The sequence below is a fragment of the Rhyacophila brunnea genome, unplaced genomic scaffold (assembly GCF_057557595.1).
Source record: "Rhyacophila brunnea isolate RB1 unplaced genomic scaffold, BYU_Rbru_1.0 scaffold_43, whole genome shotgun sequence".
Lineage (NCBI taxonomy): Eukaryota > Metazoa > Arthropoda > Insecta > Trichoptera > Rhyacophilidae > Rhyacophila > Rhyacophila brunnea.
The window spans coordinates 2,007,683-2,027,169 of NW_028233098.1; positions in this window are offsets into that span (position 1 = coordinate 2,007,683).

Here is a 19,487-nt window from a genome sequence, read left to right on the forward strand (position 1 = left end):
TTTTAATATCTTCTTATTTATCACACAGAATGTCAATTTTCAGTTTTTTTGACATCATATACCTCTGGATCTTTTATATCCGACACTTCTTAAATAAATCGATCTGGAATTTTTTTTTCTCTCTTCCTAAATTGTGGTGTGATTTAAGTTTGAATGGCTTTAATCTTATTTTTATATAGAGTTTATTGGTCTAATTTGTGAGAAGGTTTAAACCCTTATTCACAATAATATTGCCTCATATTTTTTTGCAATTGTTGTCATTACGCTTTGATTCTAAATTTTTAGAGATAAAAAGACCACTTTTTTCGCAGCCAAGTAGTGAGATATACTATAGGTAAATGATAATTGATTCATAATATTCTCAAATCTATATTTTTTTTAGTAGGGTGCATTTTTAAGATTTTTTTTGTAAATTTATATACATCTGTTTTTTTTGTACTTTTTTATATCCTTTAAATCGTATTATTCGTGTTTAGAAGCGAAAAAAAAATTTACTCATTTTTTGCTTATTATTTATCATTTTTTCTTTTATAATATATAATTTTCACCATTAAATTCAATGTACGTTATTACCTCTAGATACGAATGCGACCTTACACGTAACTTGTGATCGAGTGGTTACAGAATTCTTTAAGTCTTATATTTAATAAGCTAGGAATGCCAACTAAATGAGAAGTATATAAAAAACACAAGGATTAAGTAATAAAAAGAACAAACAGCTCTTAAAAGAACAAGATACACAGAGAAAAAAATAAAAATAATGACATTTTGGAAAAATATATGCTCAAATCTGTTCTATATGGAAAAATGAAGTGTTGCTTGAATTAGATAAAACAACCGAAAGTTCTATAGAACTCATAAATAAATAATGTAAATAATATATATAATTTTTTGGTTGAATCGTATTCATAACATTTTTATATTGATTGCTATTGAGATACATATAGATCACATTAAATCATTAGAATTTTATTGATGGAGCAATATTCGAGCTAACTTGTATTCCGTATAACAGATTGGGTGAAAAATTCTTGTAGCAAAGTTCATAAATACTTTCTCGTTTCTTTCCTAGCTAAATATTCATCTTTTCCCACATTAATACTAAGAATTATAATTTTAAAATTCTTTTTCAATTCTAGAGTTGACTCTAAATTATTTAGTAAGTAGACTAAAAATAACAAAAAGCAGCCCAAAAAATTATAAATTTATTACCATTACATCTTTTTTTGAAAATTATAATGCCAATGAAAACTCTATATATATACTAAGGTTACCTATTTGCATTTTTTTGCATTTATTTTATTAGCACAAGAAAATTTCTATATCCCTGTTATGAATAAATGGATGTGGTATAAAATGTTTTTTTTTGAATTTAATATTTCTATACCCATAATTCATGAATAATTGTGTTTTGATATACTAAATATAAATTTAACTAGTCGGCGAAAATTGATATGTTCGATTTTTGCATAGCCCCGTATTTGTATAAGTAAATATTAACTACCATTTTTTAAGTCATATACCATATATTTTTTTATATCGGCAAATATAGTTTAAACTAAGGTCTACGAATTTATGGTCAAATAAAGAACTTGTAAAGCGATAAGTGGCCATTACAATACTTTTACCTATAAAATATATCAATTAACTGGCGATAATCCTTGTTTTTTCGAATTGTGATTCTAATCAGTTAACATTTTTGAGTGCTTGATTAAATTACGCTTAAATTGCGACATGCTCAAAAATGCCAATAAATACCAATTAATTTCAATAATAAATTCTATAAATCGTTTAGTATAAAGGTCAAATCAGGCGCAATTTTTTTTTGATAAAAACAAACCTTTGGTTCAATTTTATAATCTGTTTTTTCATAGAAATATTATTATAAGTTAAAAATGTCCATAACACCTGAACTCATAATATTTGAGAAAAGAAGACACGTTGATGAAGATAGATCAGGGAAAGGTGTAAAAAGATGAAAAAGGAATTTTGCAATGTTCCAATTATGGTTACTACATCATTATAGACAAAATTGTAGGAAAGCAACTTAACCCATAAATAAAAAATACAAAAAATAAGTTAAAATTATAAACCAATTAATGCCTATACTACCTTTAAACAGTTTAAAAAGCATTTAACATTAAAATTAATATATATGATCTCCAAACTCTTTTTATCATTAATCGTGTTTATCTATTTTCGAAAAATGAAGTTTTGGGTTTTATTCAGACAAATACTATAAAAAATAATATTCTTTAATTGTTTTTTTCATGTAAACAAAATATCATATGGTCATATTTCAGCTTATTTTGAATACTAGTTGCATTTCCGAACAGAATATAAAGAATTAAACTTTTTTAGTACTTATTTTTGCATTTATGCTTGTGTCTTTAATAGGCTAAACTTGGCGGGCAGAAAGCATAGGAATTAAAATTAATATATTTCAGTTGAATTTAAACATTATAATTGACAATGAATTTAAAACTAATATCAAAAAAGCTTTAATTCTTAATATTAAATAGTGCTAGGAATTTATTTATAATAAATAGAAAAAAAATAGACCTTATGTACAAAAACCGAAATTTCTACCTGTATTAAAATAATTACCATCATAACTTATTAGTAAATAATTATAAAGTACCAAAGGCTTACATTTATTACATAAAATTTAGAAAAATACGCATGCAAATTTAGAAAATTGACCATATCTAAATATAATTACTAATATTAAATTTACTACGGTACTTATAAAGAGGATTTGCAAACATCTTGTTATTCTTGAAAATAATAAAATGTAAATGAACGGCGTCAGAAATAATTAGACCCAATCTTTTGCATTTTATAAAAAACTTCTTTCATGTAAAGAGTGAGACCACTACTTAATATTCTGTTGTATATAACCTTTTTCAAAGATTAAGCACCCATATAGTTATTTAAAAACAAGGTTTTTAGAAAATAAAAAACAGTGATATCATCTGCCAAAGGAAACCAAAAATAAAAATCAAAATATTATGCATATTACTATATTTATACGACGAAACTAGATATATAAATTTTTTTTTATAATAATTTGCGCAAAATTTACTTTTATAGGCGTTTAAAAAGCCATTTCTGGGCCGATAAAACTACAATCTAAGCAAAAATAAAACCACAAATCAAAATCAGATCTACATCAACATGTTCTCTGTAAATCCGATAATTTATTATAGGATAGTGGTTATTTACCAATATAGCACATTTTTATACAATCATAAAATCGTGTCTTTGCTAATTTATAATGGATACAATACAAATAAGATATAAAAAATCACGCAAAAATACTGTCAATATATTATTTCATACCATTTTTACTTTAATGTTTAGTTAAATCCAACATGTTGACTGATAAGTAAAAGCCAATTATAGTTTATGCAGAGCGATTATAGTTATATGTCTACTGTTAATCCGAAACAATAGATAAAACTACAAATACAGATAAAAAAGAAAAAAAAATTCCCAACAAGCCATCTTTTTGGCTAATATAGAAATAAAATAGTTTTTTAGGTGGGTTTTGATATTTATTTCCTAAAGTTTAGATCGCAAAATAACAAAAGCAGCAACAAATACAATTTTTTATCAAAATTTTGATATGATCGGTATAACTGTGTTGTCTTTCTTTCTTCTTTTTTATCTCTTAAATTAGATAATGAGAAAAACATTTTTTTTTTGCAGTGAAATTTAATGATATTATAATTTAGAACATAAAACCAAAAAAAATTATTTTATAATTTTAGTTAAACAATTTTTATAATAAAACTTATGTTTAAATTTGAATTTTACACGTATATGAATAAAGGCAGCATATTGTTAAATAATAAGATAAATTATCGTCTTAAAAGAAAATGTTTAAAATTATAAATTTAATTATAGTGAAAAAATTTTATTCGAAAGTACATAATGTTAAGATTTTATAAAATTGAATACATCCAATAAACAATAGTTGTCATTTTGCTTCCAAATGATCACACGAATAAAAACGTTTTATATACTTTTTAAAATCTATAGAAAAATGAGAAGCAGAACTAAAGCTGTTGCGATCAGTTAATGCATCAAAATTTATTTATATTTGATTCTAAATTCGAAAAAGAATGCCATACTATCTTTCATATCAGAAATATATACTTAGTTGATGTACAATTATATTATTATAAAAAATGCAGAAATGTATTATACGATTTAAAAAATAAAACCCAATTCCCATGACAAAAGAGCATTAAAATATGAAATTATTGTTTACCTTATGTTTTGTGTGTGTTTACATAGAAAAATACTCTATAAAAGGCAAAAAACACATTTAACATATTATTTACTGGTGTAAGACTGCAAAATATTGATATATACAAAAATATTAATAATATAATGGCTTAATAATGATCAAAAAAAATAACTCCAAATCACAAAAACGAAATAACATAAAAACTAAATGAGAAATTGTAGCGTGTTTAAAATAAAATGATAGAAGAACGTCGATTCCGCAGAATAGCACTTTTAGAAATCTAATTTTTTTAAGATATAATAGTTTCGAAAAAAGTATTTCGACAAACAAAATTTATGGTAAGTGGGCGAATGAAGAAATTAGTAATCCGAAATATTTCGAAACCTGATACAAAAATATATTCTATAAACGGCCACTGAAAAAGGTTTATTCAATTTTTTCAAATTATATTTTTTGACAATTATTTTTCGAGTTGAAAGTATATTTTATATTTGATAACTTTTTATAATATTCATAATCACATCATCATAAATTCAAATGTCAAATTTCGATGTTCTAAAAACTATAAAATCATATTATAAACTTTAATAGCAATAGAGATAATAAAAACTATCAATAAATATAATGAGACTACTAGGCTCAATTTTAATTATACAGTTGCAGCCATACATGTCATTATACACTTGTAGCCGCTTTATGCTTTGCTAAGGGCAAAAATGATTGAATTTTTTGAGCCATAATAAACAATATCTTTAAAAATTTATATTTATAAATAAATAATTGGGATCAGTTTTTTTTAGAGAAAATATTAGATAGGTTGCATTCTAATTTAGTAATTTACAGAAAAAAACAAACATTTAGCCATAATATACAGAAAAGAAATATTTTATGAGAAATGCATATTTGCAAAAGCAAAGTAGATTGATGATATACAAACATCCAAATGTAGCACTTAATTTTTTTATTGATCTAAATTTTTTTGCCTAAATATTTGCATATTTTTAATAACTTGTTTTTCTATAGATTATATAAAATTTTTTTTTTATCCGAATTTCATAAATAAATTAGTCTTTTTAAAAACCTTTTTTAAATTATCAATGATATTTTAATCATTAAAAATTCATTTATAAAAAACAAGAAAACAAATTTATATTGTATATAATAATTGGGAAAATACACTTCGTAAGATTTTATAATAGTACGGGTAAATATAATGGATTTGATAAGGCAATTACTTTCAATAATATAATTTGTATAAAGAACCCAAAATCGAAAAATCCCCTTATCGAAGCACAAAAAAACTTCATGTTACTTAAAATACATTTTTTTTTGAAAACCATCTGCTAAGATCACAAAATATACCAACTTCTAAATAGCTAAAATTTTAAAAAATATATCTTTTCTTCTTAAATCACATAGAGAAACTATAGCATCATATGCTATAACAAGTTCACAAAAGCTTTCATTGTTTTTGTTCATTATGCATTATTGTGACTTCAAAATAAAATGCGCTAAATGATTACAAGTAAGGCTATATAATCACATAATTAACTGTCATATATAACTGTACATAGGAAAAGAAATTCTTAAAAAATCATATGTATATATAAATTAAAAGATCTTCATCTTAAAACTTTGATTTAAACCGATGTATAGACAAATTTTGCATGATTTGACAAGGATTTATACATTCATTTTTTTGTGAGATCTTTATTGTAAGATATTAGATCGACATTAGTATTTGCATAAGCTTCTGCTTCAGACAAATTTTATATTTAAAACTCTTGAATTACAATTATCACAATTCGAATGGTATTTTTCTGCTATTAAATACTACCACAATCCTATAAAAAGAATAATTATAATCATTTTTTATGTTTTTTTATCAAAAAAGAAATGTAAAGCATATATTGAATGTTTTAAATATTAAACAATGCAATAAAAATTTGGTGGTCCGACTTCGGGATTTATTGTAAGCCATAACTCAATGTACCAGTATATAACTGTCATAAAAAAAACTTGAGCAAGGTATAAAAAATTTGAAAATAATCAAACAATTTATTTCGAAATATTTTTAGTTATTATTTGCATGAAATATGCAAAGACACATTCTACTTTTATAAATCAAAAGTTGTATTTACCAAATCAACTAATATTTTTTGAAATAAGCGTCAAATATACATGTGAAGAAGATGTATATAGGGTGAAGTTTGATCGAGACCATACTTGATGAAACTGCACAACAAAAATAATTTAAATCCATCTTTGTAGGCATCTAAAAAAAATTGTTTATATTTTAAAATTTCTAGAATTGTGCTTTTATTTTAGACCCAAGAATTCGCATATTACTTTTTTAGCAATAAAAAAATTAAGAGTGTAAAATTCAATAAAAAGTAAATTAAAATGTTTATAAAAAATATATAGAATCACTGAAAGTCGCATACAATCCGTTTAATTTTTTAGAAACAGGTTTTTTATGCACATTAATTTCTAATATTTGATTATCATGGGTTTTTATCTACGATGAAATAATATTTTAATGATTCACATGCTTCTGTTGTTTAGTATTAGTCAAAGCACGTTTCATTAATTTTAAATAGGTATAAAGCAAGAATTTATCTTTTTTCGTTACAATTTTTCTACGCGTTTTCTCATTTTAATAAAATAAATATGTTTTTGCATTATTTGAAATTTGCAATTATTATAGTTTATATCTTGCCATATATGTTTATAAAAAACAACAAACGTCAGTATTATTCCAAGATATTCAAATTTATACAAGAAAATACATATTAGAACAAAATTTTTCATGTGATAAAATACTCGGAATATTTAAATTATTTAAAAGTAATTTAATAACGGTCGCTTTTTAAACTTCTCCCACTGAATATAAAAAAAACAATTTTTTATAAAATATAAAACAGAGTGTATCTTATTTGTAGTTAATATATTTTTTTTCTCGATAAAATATACAAATTATTGATCAACTTAATCTCTAAAATAAATAAAAGTAGCATCATTTTACTAGTATTCGTGTTCGAAAATTTAAGAAAAATATAAATTCAGCAAGAGACTTTTTTTATCCATAAATACTTTGGCTCGAAGTTCTATTTTTTTATTTAATAAATGGAAACACAAAATTAAATAATTTTGGGGTCTAAAAATATAATAAATTGTGTACTATATTTTTAAATTTTAGAATTGTATTTTTTTATATAATTCAAATGCTTCTTAACCAGAGATTTTTGATACAATTGCCTTACTGCTTTAAATACGCCACAAAAAATAAATTTTTACTTACATTAAGTAAAGTCAAAGTTTTATCACACACACCCAGTATATATAAAAAACACCCATTTAACACTTTAAGATAAATTTCGATTTAGTAAATGCGCATAATTTCATTTGTATATATATTTTTATTTTAAGTATGATTCAGGTTCTTTCGAGGGTCTTTTTATAATAATTTTAGATCGAGTTTTTATTGTACATAGAAAATTAACAGATTCTTTACCATAGTATTTATTTGCTTCTATCTATCATAAAGTTAAAAAGAAATTGGATCGGAAAAAAAAAGAAAAAACGCGGGCTATATTAAAAATATGAATATTTACAAGGTAAAATAATGAAAGAAAGTCACATAAAATTAAATAAAACGCACAAAATTTTGATTCTCGATTAACAATGGCATTTTTTCTGTTTTCAGCATTTTTATAACTAAAAAAACACAATTTATTACATAAAATTGAAGCTATAGTATATAGAATTATCAGTATGGAGGACTAAAAAAACAAATTATATAAAATAATAACATTTAGAAAAGTTTTAATCAGATAAACAATGATACGAATAGTTTCTTGATTATAATTACCATGATATGGGTTCAGAGCTAATACTTAAATCATATGAATTTGACAAGAGTAATTTTGATACTAAAATAATTTACGCAGAAATCAGACATATAGATAAAATTGTGCGTATTTGATTCCTCAAGGGTAAAGTAAGACAATTTTAAGCGCATAAATTTTAGAGTTTTTCATATTTATCGATTCGTTTTTATACATTATTATGAGTATTTTAGTTCCCAATATAAGAAGATGCATATAATTTATTACAGAATATCGGATACAAAAGTATAAAAGCTTGCACACAAAATCCTTTTACATAAATATTGCCAAAACTAGTATTTTTATTCTATATTTTACTTATTTTATAGCATTTATAAATATAATCGGCATAAAAAGTGATTATAAATTTTATATAAATGTTTTTTTTGACAATTTAAGCAAAAGAATCATATTAGAAATGAGTTATTATAACACAGAAAAAGTATTTTCAATGCAATTTCGGTGATACTATATTGTTAAGCATTTTTTTTTAATTCGTTTGAATAAATCTACAAGAATTGAATTTTTTTTCGTCCATAGTTTTTTTTCAATCAGACTTAATAAAAAGGTTTTTACAAACTTAAAGTAATTTTAACAAGATTTCTAGATTAAAGAACCTTTTTTGATAAAATATCTTCAAAAACAATAGATGGAATAATTTTAATGATTGTATTATTTTTGGATCTAAAATTAATGAAATTTATGTTTGAAGAATTCATGAAGTTTTTGTTATACCTTATAATATATTCATGATAGATATTTAATTAAGTATTATGAGCTGTGTAGAGTAATCACGTTTCTTTCATGACACAGTTATGAATTGATACATGAGGCCTATAGGCACTTTATCTAAACAATCTTTGGTAAATTAGTTTTTTTTGATGCGTATTTTCAAAAAAAAACGCAATAAAAACAAAAAAATCAGCATTAAATTTGTAAAATACACAAAAAAGTTATATTTACTCTAATTATAGTGCGATTATAATCAGTTTTGGACAATATCTTTCTTTTATTGCCTAACTTTGGTTTTAAAATGTGAAATCTGCATTCGAAAGAAATTATTGACACATTGGAAAAAAATCGAGGGAATATAAAATATTCACGTTTGGTAGTAAAATTCACCAATAAAAATATTAATTATCTTCCATATTTTAATTATCATCCACAATTTAATGAAAGCAAAATTTATTATCCTACAAAAGAATATATGTTTATATAAAAAGGTCTTTTTGTACATAGAACAAATTATTATAAATTAACCATTTGAAAAACACAACAAAAAAGTATTTAAATAAACATAAAAGAAATAACATTTTGTAATAGAATCTGAATATAGATCAAACTAATAAATTGCAGTTTTGTTGCTATAATTAGAATGATATGATCTGGGATAAAATTAGAAGATACTATAGTGTTATGCATAAGATATATCAATAATAAATTATGGTTTTAAAAAAGAAAGTAAATTTAATCCAAATTTTTTAAAATTATAATTTATAGTTCGTGATTTTTTATTTTCCAGTCAATAAGTTTTATTTTTTTATTACACAATAGTTTTTCTTTATTAGTATATTGGCTTAAAAGTATAAAATATATTATTTTGGTACACATTCTTTACATAAATAAATTATACGAGTTTACAGTAAAAAAGTATTATATCGTAGATAAGCGCCAATAAAAAACGGAAAAATACTGTATCAATACAAAGTATTTATTGGGATTCGGCAAAATCAATTTTGTAAAAGTAGAATCATTTTGCTGATTTTTCTGGACGAATGTAATGATGCTTTCAATAAAAATCGTTCTAGAAATTTTTTTATAACAACGATATTGCATTTTTCTACCAAGAATTCAATGTCAGTGCATAAAAAAGATATTGAAAAAATTAGAGTTATAAGAAACTTATTACATTTTATAGAATCAACATGAATTTTAATCAATTCCGATGCGAAAAATTTCCTTTATATATAGGCCTACAATAAACTGTAGAATAAACACAATAATTAAAAAAATAATAAAATATCCGAACGTATAACATAAGAATACAATTAAAATTTTTTATAAATTTTAAAATAGAAAACGGGCTTATTTTCTGTCATATAGTATGCTTATAAAATTTTTAATTAAAAAGATTATAATTTATTTTATTTATTTTTAGGCTTTCTTTATTGGTATAAATATTATTGAAAAACGAAATCTAGATTATAAGATGACGGCAAACCCCTGAAATATAAGAATAATTTTTGGTTTTACGTCTGAAGCTTTATTTAAATTTCTTGCGCAAAATACCGATCAATTTTAATATAAGACTAAAAAGAACGCAAAAGGCGAAAAAACCAAATATTATATGAGCATTATATGTATTTATTTCTGTAATTGCAAGAAGTGTATCTACGAGCAACATTATAATTTCAAGTTTGAATATATGGAGTTTTTTCCAAAAAATTATATAATTAACTTAAATTTTTTTTTTATTATAAGTGTAGAATTACCGAAATATAAAGTAAATTTTATGCAGTAAGCGTAAAATATATTTTAAGTTTCTGATAATTAAAAAAACAGAAGTGAGTATAATAAAAAATAAAGAATTAATGCAATTATAGACAGAGTATAAAGAAAAGGTTTGCAAAAATAACAGAATACGTTCGAAATAACATGATACTGTGATTGTGAATAAACTAAATAATTTTAAAAAAATTTATAAAGTATTCTGTACTATTGGCAAGTTTTTTTTCAGTTATAATTCCTTATAAGCCAATGATAATTGATATATTACAATTTGCGAAGATATATACAAATACCCGTTAGTCATTCAGTAAAATTCACATATATGTGCAAGTAAAAAAATACATAGATGATGGATTAAATGTCCGTATGTGACATTTATTATAAATATATAATAAAATACATGCTTATAAAAAACTTATACTGCAAAAAATGCATAAGATTTTACAAATAAAAAGAAAAAACATATTTAAAGCCCCCAAAACTGCGTTCAAATCTAAATCACATACAGATAATAGAAATAATATTATTTTAGCAAGTAGCTTGCATTTTTTTTTGTAATCATTTTTTTCATAAATTTAGTAGTATATAAATTGACATTGGCAATTTATATTTTATTTATTTTCCTATGCGAAATAAGAATATGCAAAATCTTTGTTTACATTTCTTTTATATATAATTATATTAAAATAAATATGTTTTTAGATTGGATAATATTTTTACCTTTATAGTTAGATTGTATATATAAAATCAGAAAACGAATATGAGAGATAAGATTGTTAAGACATTTTTCAAATCAAATTTTACTTTTATCGATCGCTTTTCATTAATAATTTATATAAAAAGTATATTAAACTTCTAATTGAACAATTTTTGATGATGATCAAGATTTAAAAAACAATCAAACTTTATAAGAATACTATTTTACCGTAAAATTATCGAAATAAAATTTAAATTGTTTTATTATTGCTATTTTTGCCCAAAACATTTTTTTTACAATTGAAATTGAGTTAAAAAGCAAAAGTTATTGTAAATTGCAATATATCACTCGTCAAACCATTGTATCGCACTACTAAAGTATAATATAAAATCGCATCAAAAATAGTCTTTTTTGCCAGAATAATGATACCAATAAGAGTTCGTACACATAATAATGACAAAATGGATTTATTAAATCGGACAATTTTACATTAGATATATATTTCAGTTGCTAAAATTTGTGTGATTCCTTTAGATTCGTTTAAAAAAAGATTTTAGATTTCCCAATTTTTTAGAATGATATTATGCAGAGTTAGCTATACGAAAATGGTGTATAACTAATGTAAGTCTATATTTTTTTATAATGGGATATTACTCATTGCGCTAATTTTGCAATGTAAAAAATCGAGTTATTTTAACCAGTTTATAAGAAAAAAAACCTAGAGAAGTAATAAAGATTTTAAATGTCTTTTCGACCAATAAATACATAATACACACACTATATATAAAGTTTATTATTTTTTTTTTGGTTCCACGCTAAGTTTCACGTTGTCATTTAAATTCCTAAATCGGAATGACTAAAAAAAAGAAGCTTCAAAATAAATCATGGAAAAATACGAAATATTTTCTATATAAAAATGCACAGAAATATTTGTAATTACGCAAAAGGTTGCTGTATTACAATTACAGTATATTGCAAATTGCCTTTTTCAAATATGAAAACATACTTTGTATATATTTTTCATATTTGATGGCATAATATCGCCTCAGTAGCTTTAAACTTACATAAGTAGGGAATGTATAAAAATCATATTTTCTTTTATTTATTATATATACCTCGATCTATAATTGAAATAAGCAATAAAAATTTAGAAATCATATAAAAAACTAATTTATAAGGTTTTTAATGCCTATTCAATTATTAATAACGTATAACTTAAGTTGTTTTTGCATACATTAAATTTCAGCGATAGTGTAAAAGTTTTATGAAATTCAGCAAAATTTATTTATATATAGTGTATCCAAAATAAAATATAAAAGTGCAGTATAGTTTAAAAAATGCTATGATACTTATTGTACGCAGAATTTAAGCTTGGATCATATTTTTCAAAAGAATTTAAAATTTAGAGACATCTAAGAAAAAAAAGCCTTTTACTTTAAAAGACATAAATAAACCACGATATTTAATTTTTTTCAGCTGAAAATATTTATATCCGATGTGATTTGCATATATATGGCGATAATACGTAATATTTTTATGCGGAAATATTTTAATAAACTTGTGCTTTTATATATTTAGTGATATTATTAAAATATAAATATTATTTATTGATCGATATAGTCACATTAAAATGCATGATAATTTTTTTTATTTGTTTAGTTTAACAACCTGTGTATTGTTTTAAAAATATAAAAAATAAGATATGCAATTTTCTTTCTTATTATTATAAATTCAGCAAAAAATCGATACAAATCATCTATAACGACTAAAAATTCCATAAAAATAAGAATAGAACTTCGTTTTAAATTTATCGAAATCTAGTTTGGGTGTTTGTCGTATCAGAATATATAAAAATAGATTTTTAAAATGTTATAAATGCGATAAAAAAAATAAACAAAATAAAAATTTATGCATCAAACTGTAAGATAATTATATCGCCAATAGTAAATCGTATAAATATAATAAAAAAAATCTTCACGTAAAAATTATTTATAGAAAAAAATATAGCAATATTTAATAATAACTTGATAGACCGCTAATAATTATATCAAGAAGGCATAAAACAACTTGAATATTGTTTATTTAATTACTATTACAAAACAGAGGCATTTTATACAACCGCCGAATTTTTACAACATTTATTTTATGCTATTTATAGCAAAATTTATATATTAGCATCCGTAAAAGACTTTTTTAGACTGTTTAAGGCTTAAATATGTCTAATCTATTATTCAAAATACTATTTTCGCAAGTTTTTTTTAGCGCAGAAATATATAAATTGATCAAGATTCTAATTCAACTTAAAAAAGGTTTTCCCGCTTTTAAGCATTATTATTTATTGCTAGCGACAAAAATCATTGAAAAATTCGTGTCTTTTTATATTCAAAATGCAATAAAAATTAAAAAACATAAAAAAACTAGAATATAATAGTATTAAACGAAGATCTATTACAAAACAGTCACGGAAAACTTTAGAGACCTTTCAATTAACTAAACGATAATTTAATAATGATTGAATGTAGACACAAGAAAATTCTATGACAGGCTTTTTAAAGAGCATTAATAGTTGAATTGATTTTGGGATTGAGGTGGTGAACTAAACAAAATATTATGAAGAAAATGTTATTGCGTAGAAGATGCTACTAATTGGGCATTTATAAATATATGAACAAGTGAAACATGTTATTCCATAAACGAAAAACATTTTAAAGATAAAAAATTCCGTTTTGAAGAGATATAGATAGTAAAGTCTTTTCATGTATTATAAATATTGATTTAAAGCTGTTAGCTACATATTAAGTAGTTGAGTTATGAATATATTTAATAATACACCAAATAAGTTAGACGAATAAAAAAAAATGAAAATTCAAAGTAAAAATAAAAAAAATATACGGCTTATAAAATCTACAGACTAAATCATACAGAACTAAAATATTTCAATATTAATAAAGGCGAAATTTCTAAACAATGAGAAATTTTTGTATCCATTACTTTCATTAAATAAAAAAAAATTGGCTTCAAGTTTTAACTAATAATTGCAGCATATAAGGAAAAATCAAAAATATCTATTTAAACTGCCTCTTCTGGGGGTTTTCTTTGAATATAAAAAGCCAATAGTGTGTATAATATTATTCTGACAGAGCATTATCTCTTTTTTATAAGCAATTAACTGCAAATAACATTATTAACTTAATCTTGCATGTTTTTGAAAGCCTTTAAATATCTAATTCATTCATAATCTAAATATGAATCACATAATTTCATTTTTATAGGTTTATTTTTGAAATATGTGTGTGTAAGAGAGAAATGGATATATAAAAGTTTACATAATTGTTTCTAAAAGTCATTGAAGAACAGTATTTTTAAAACGAATATCTGTGTATTAGTAAATAAAATCTTAGATAATAGAAAGAAGTCGCAATCTTATAAAAAAAGTGCAATATCTATTGAACAAGAAATTCAAAATATATAAGGAGTATACCAAGGAGATTAATCGCAAATAAAGAAATTTTTGTATCGCAATTTAAAAAAATTATGCGATTTTTTATATAATATATGAAATTAAAGAATGTTAGCGCTATATACATAATATTGATGTAATATCAATGTAAATGTCAATATTTTTATTTTATTATAATTTTTATATTATTCACGAACAAGAATCTAACATTTCGTATTCTATTTTCATGGTTTAAACACAATAAACCATAGAATTCATGCGTTTATTATAGTAATTTTAAATTTATTAACCAGTAATTAGTCAAAATAATACGAAAGTTGTGCCATAATATGCAGTTTTTACAATATTTTTTATACTCTAAAAGATTGATTTAAATGAATTAAAAAAATTCATATTAGAATTATTTTATGGCATGAATTTTTTTTTCCATAAAAATTGTAAAATTTTGCATAACGACCATCTACGAAATCTTGCATTAGTTTACAGCTTTATATTTGTATCTTGTTTTCATTATTTTCTATTGGCATCAATAAAGATTGTTTCTTTGCTTAATATTTTTTAGGCTAGACTGTATGTGTATTTCCTTCGCAAATACTCTTTAAAAAAAAATTCGAATTTATAAACAAAATATATAAAAAAGATAAAGTTACATCACCGCAAAATTCCGTTCATTTTTATAAAACAAGCATATCATGCTGATAAGTGCTTTATTATAATGCCTTTATGTAAATAATTTTTTTGTTACTTTTAAGCTTTCAATTACGTATATCTGTATCTGTGATTTATTCTTCAGTCGTTTTCGCTGTATATTTATTTATGGGAAGATTTCAAAATTAAAAGAAACAAATTCAAAGATTATGAGTGTAATATAAGCATCGCACATCACATCTACTGCATAAAGGATGGTTTAATATTTTTTTGTCCTATCGAATCGTATTTATTATATTAATCTATGCGACTAATCAAAATTGTAAAGTTTACACCCCTCGCGATCTGCATGTATCTTAAAAGAATAAAAATGGTTTTATATAGATGATAATATAAATAACCAGAAAAAAATTTTTATTGTGTTTTTTGACAGCATATTTGTGTATTGTATTAATAATTTAAATGCTAATCTCTTACTAGATTATATATAGGAAGTATTGGAGCTTATATTACGGATTATAACATGTATTTCTATAAGATTAACTCTGTAAAACACAGAGATCTCTTATAATTTTAATTTTAAACTTGTATATATTCAGACAAGTAATTTCTATTTATTAACAAAGTTTCAGTTTTGTCTTGTTCAGAAAAATTACATATTTAGGCGGAAATATAAAAATATACTTAGCGATATGATTAAAATATGTGAAATAGAATGGTTATTTCATTTTTATCAAACAATGTAAATTTTTATATAAATAAATAATGTGCAATTTTTCTAGATTAACATTCACATAGTAATCAAGATTTCAAGAGACCTTAGCCTTTTAGAGTTATCAAACAAAACAATAAGTTCATACTACACAGAACATGGAAATTATATACTTTAAAAACATACCGAAAATAATAACGAATTAAACGGTTTATTAAAGCCTTAAATAAAAAGTCTTGATTTGAAATGTCAGTGGTATTTTCGCATATTTAAACGCATAAATCAATTATGAATTTATTATGATATTGTCACAGCATGTGGCAACAACATATATTAAAACACTAGTATAAGTTTTTAAACGTTCTTTTCGCTAGAAGAATCTTTGTCAAAAAATAAAATATTACCATTATATCCATTTTTTATCTCTTAAACGTTAAAATAAAAAAAATCAGCACTTTTCCTTTTAGAATTGCTTGGTAAACGTACTATATAAATTCTTATTTATATATCAATGGATATTTTTAATTTTATAATAATTTCCTTATAAAATTTTTTAAATAAAAAATTTAACCATGCATATTTCTAGATAAGAAGCAACAAAATATTCAAATCTTCTAGATTTCTACAAACGGATGTTTTTACATAACATTTAACCTTTTTAAGCATACTTGGAAATATATTCGAATTTTTAAAGGCATTTTACTGTTTATTGGTATCATCAATTACATAAAATAAAAAAATTCACATAATTTTTGTGCTATTTAACAATTCTAGACAAAAAATCAGGGTAGAAATTTTTACAAAGAAGTAAATATAAAAAAATTTTTAAAACGAAAAATACGCAGAAGAAAACGCATTTTAATGAGACAATTTTTTTTTCATTAAAATAGTATCAAGAAGACTAATATAGCGTGTCGGTAATCTATGGATATGAATTGATAAGTAATATGAAAAAAAAAACCGGCTACGACTGCCTTTTGGAATATATTTTCGAAAATTTAGAATTGTTTTTTGTAAAGAATAAATGCCTGGTTAATTTGGAAATAATACGAGTCTAAACGAAGAAAGATAATTTTTGTAAAAGCAAATTCTAAAATTTTCTAGCATGTAATAGTAATATATATTATGTGCGTTTAGTATATTAAAAATGTAAACTAAGTATCTTATGTGTATATAGTATACGTAATTATGAAATTACACATTTTTTAAATTTTTTATATGGTTAATACGAGTTTTCTAAAATAAATTTAAATTACATTTTAAGGATGGCAATTGCATTTCGAAAATATCTATTCACTGGAATTTCGATTAAAAAACAAGTAATTCACAATGATTTTAGGTATTTAAGAAAAGAAATATTTATAGTGTTTCAAAATAGAAAAACTCAAGAATACATGTAAGAAGCTAATTACGCCTTTTTTTTTATTAATGCACACATATTTTTTTTTTAAATTCCATTAGTGTCATAAAATAGAATATATATTATATTATAGAATATTAAATACCATTAAAAGAATTATAAATTTAGATAACTGAACATATTTTATTTAAAAAGATTGCTATTTGACGTCTTAACGCGTTACTTCTTCTATCACGAAAACTAATGTATAATATTTGAAGACCAACATGTAATATCAATATAATTTTTGATATTGATAATAGATGTGAATAAGACAGAAAAATTTTTAACGCGTGACAGAAACAACCTTGTTTGAACAATTGTACTAAAACTGTAATTTTTGTATATTTACAGTCCTTGTATGAATTAACACATTAAAAAACTACAAAAAAGTGTTAGTATATTTATATTTTCTACCGAATATATTTTGGACCAGATATATATGTATTTCGCAATAAAATCTATAAAATCCATAGTAAGAATGCTTTATGTTATCAGTTATTTTATTTTGCATGTTTTATATATGTATTTATGTAAAAAAACAAGATAACGTTTGTTTAGTCAACGTGCGTAATTTTTTTAAAAATTGTTTTTTAATCCTTGAGTAAAATAGATAGATTAATCCCATGGTTGATAATAAATCTAAAAATCCTTCCTAATTTCCTTTTTTTCGAGAGGTAAAAATTTAGAAAATTTTTTTTATCGATATTAACCTTCGAAATTTATATTCGCTTGTCCTTTAATTCCATATTTGGCTAACACATATATAATTTCATCGTATATAAACCGATTAAAATATCAAATCAGTGTGAATTTTGTTTATGACCGCTCATAATATATTCATTTATCATACTTAGTGCATCTTTACGAGTAGAAAACACTGTAGATTAAAACAAATAATAAATTTACCTACAGATAACTATTTAATGTGTTTTAAACATTCCCCTGGAACGTTTTGTTTGATTTTGAGTGCCTTAAAATTATCTTATTGAATTAGTTGTGTTTTAAAAGTACGTTATCCAGCAAAAATACTTGGAACCCGACTTGATAACCAGATTAATTCCTTCTATATATCCACATAAACACAAAAAATAATTTAAAATGTTTTTTTTGTGCAATATGATACGCATCTAATATATTTAAAGGATAGTAAGTATGGCGCTGAAATACATGAAAATAATGCTCATCGTTAAAAAGACAACAATTTCTCGATTGCAGATAAGTTCAGTAATTTTTAATTAGAGTAAAAAAGGGTTAATTATTCATGGCCGTGAAAATAAATGCTAGGAAATATAATATAAATTGTTAATATATTTTATTAGTACCAGAATCCCTGGCATTTTTAAAAACCCTCGAATTAATAGGTCTCGAAGATTTGAGGGGTATGGAAGAAGACTTTGGAGAGGAGAAGATAGCCGAAAGTATAAATACGCTGTGCGTACAGAGAATCAAGCAAGCTGTGCCTCAGAACAAAAACTAAAATTACGGCTATAAATATGGCCCATAAATAAAAATAATATTGAATTGTAGAAAAAGTAGAATTATTCTGTTGATGACAGATTTATGACAAAAAATATAATTTCTGATGATTTAACACACAATATAATATTTATTAAGCAAAATAATTTTATATATTTTCAGCAAATAAATAAAAAATGGATATGCCAGAATTTGCAACAATATTAAACAATATATACAGATAAAAAAATAGATACAGCAAATTAAAATCCAATGATAAATAATTCTTACGAATAATACAAATATAGTTGCAAATGAATTTTGTACGTTTCTTTTAAAAAATAACACTAGCTTATCTAACTGTATACTAACTATTATAGTGGAAAAAATTTTTAATCTATTTTATTGCTATTATTCTTTTCTTCATCTTTTTTGTTTCGAAGAGAGATACACCACATGTGTG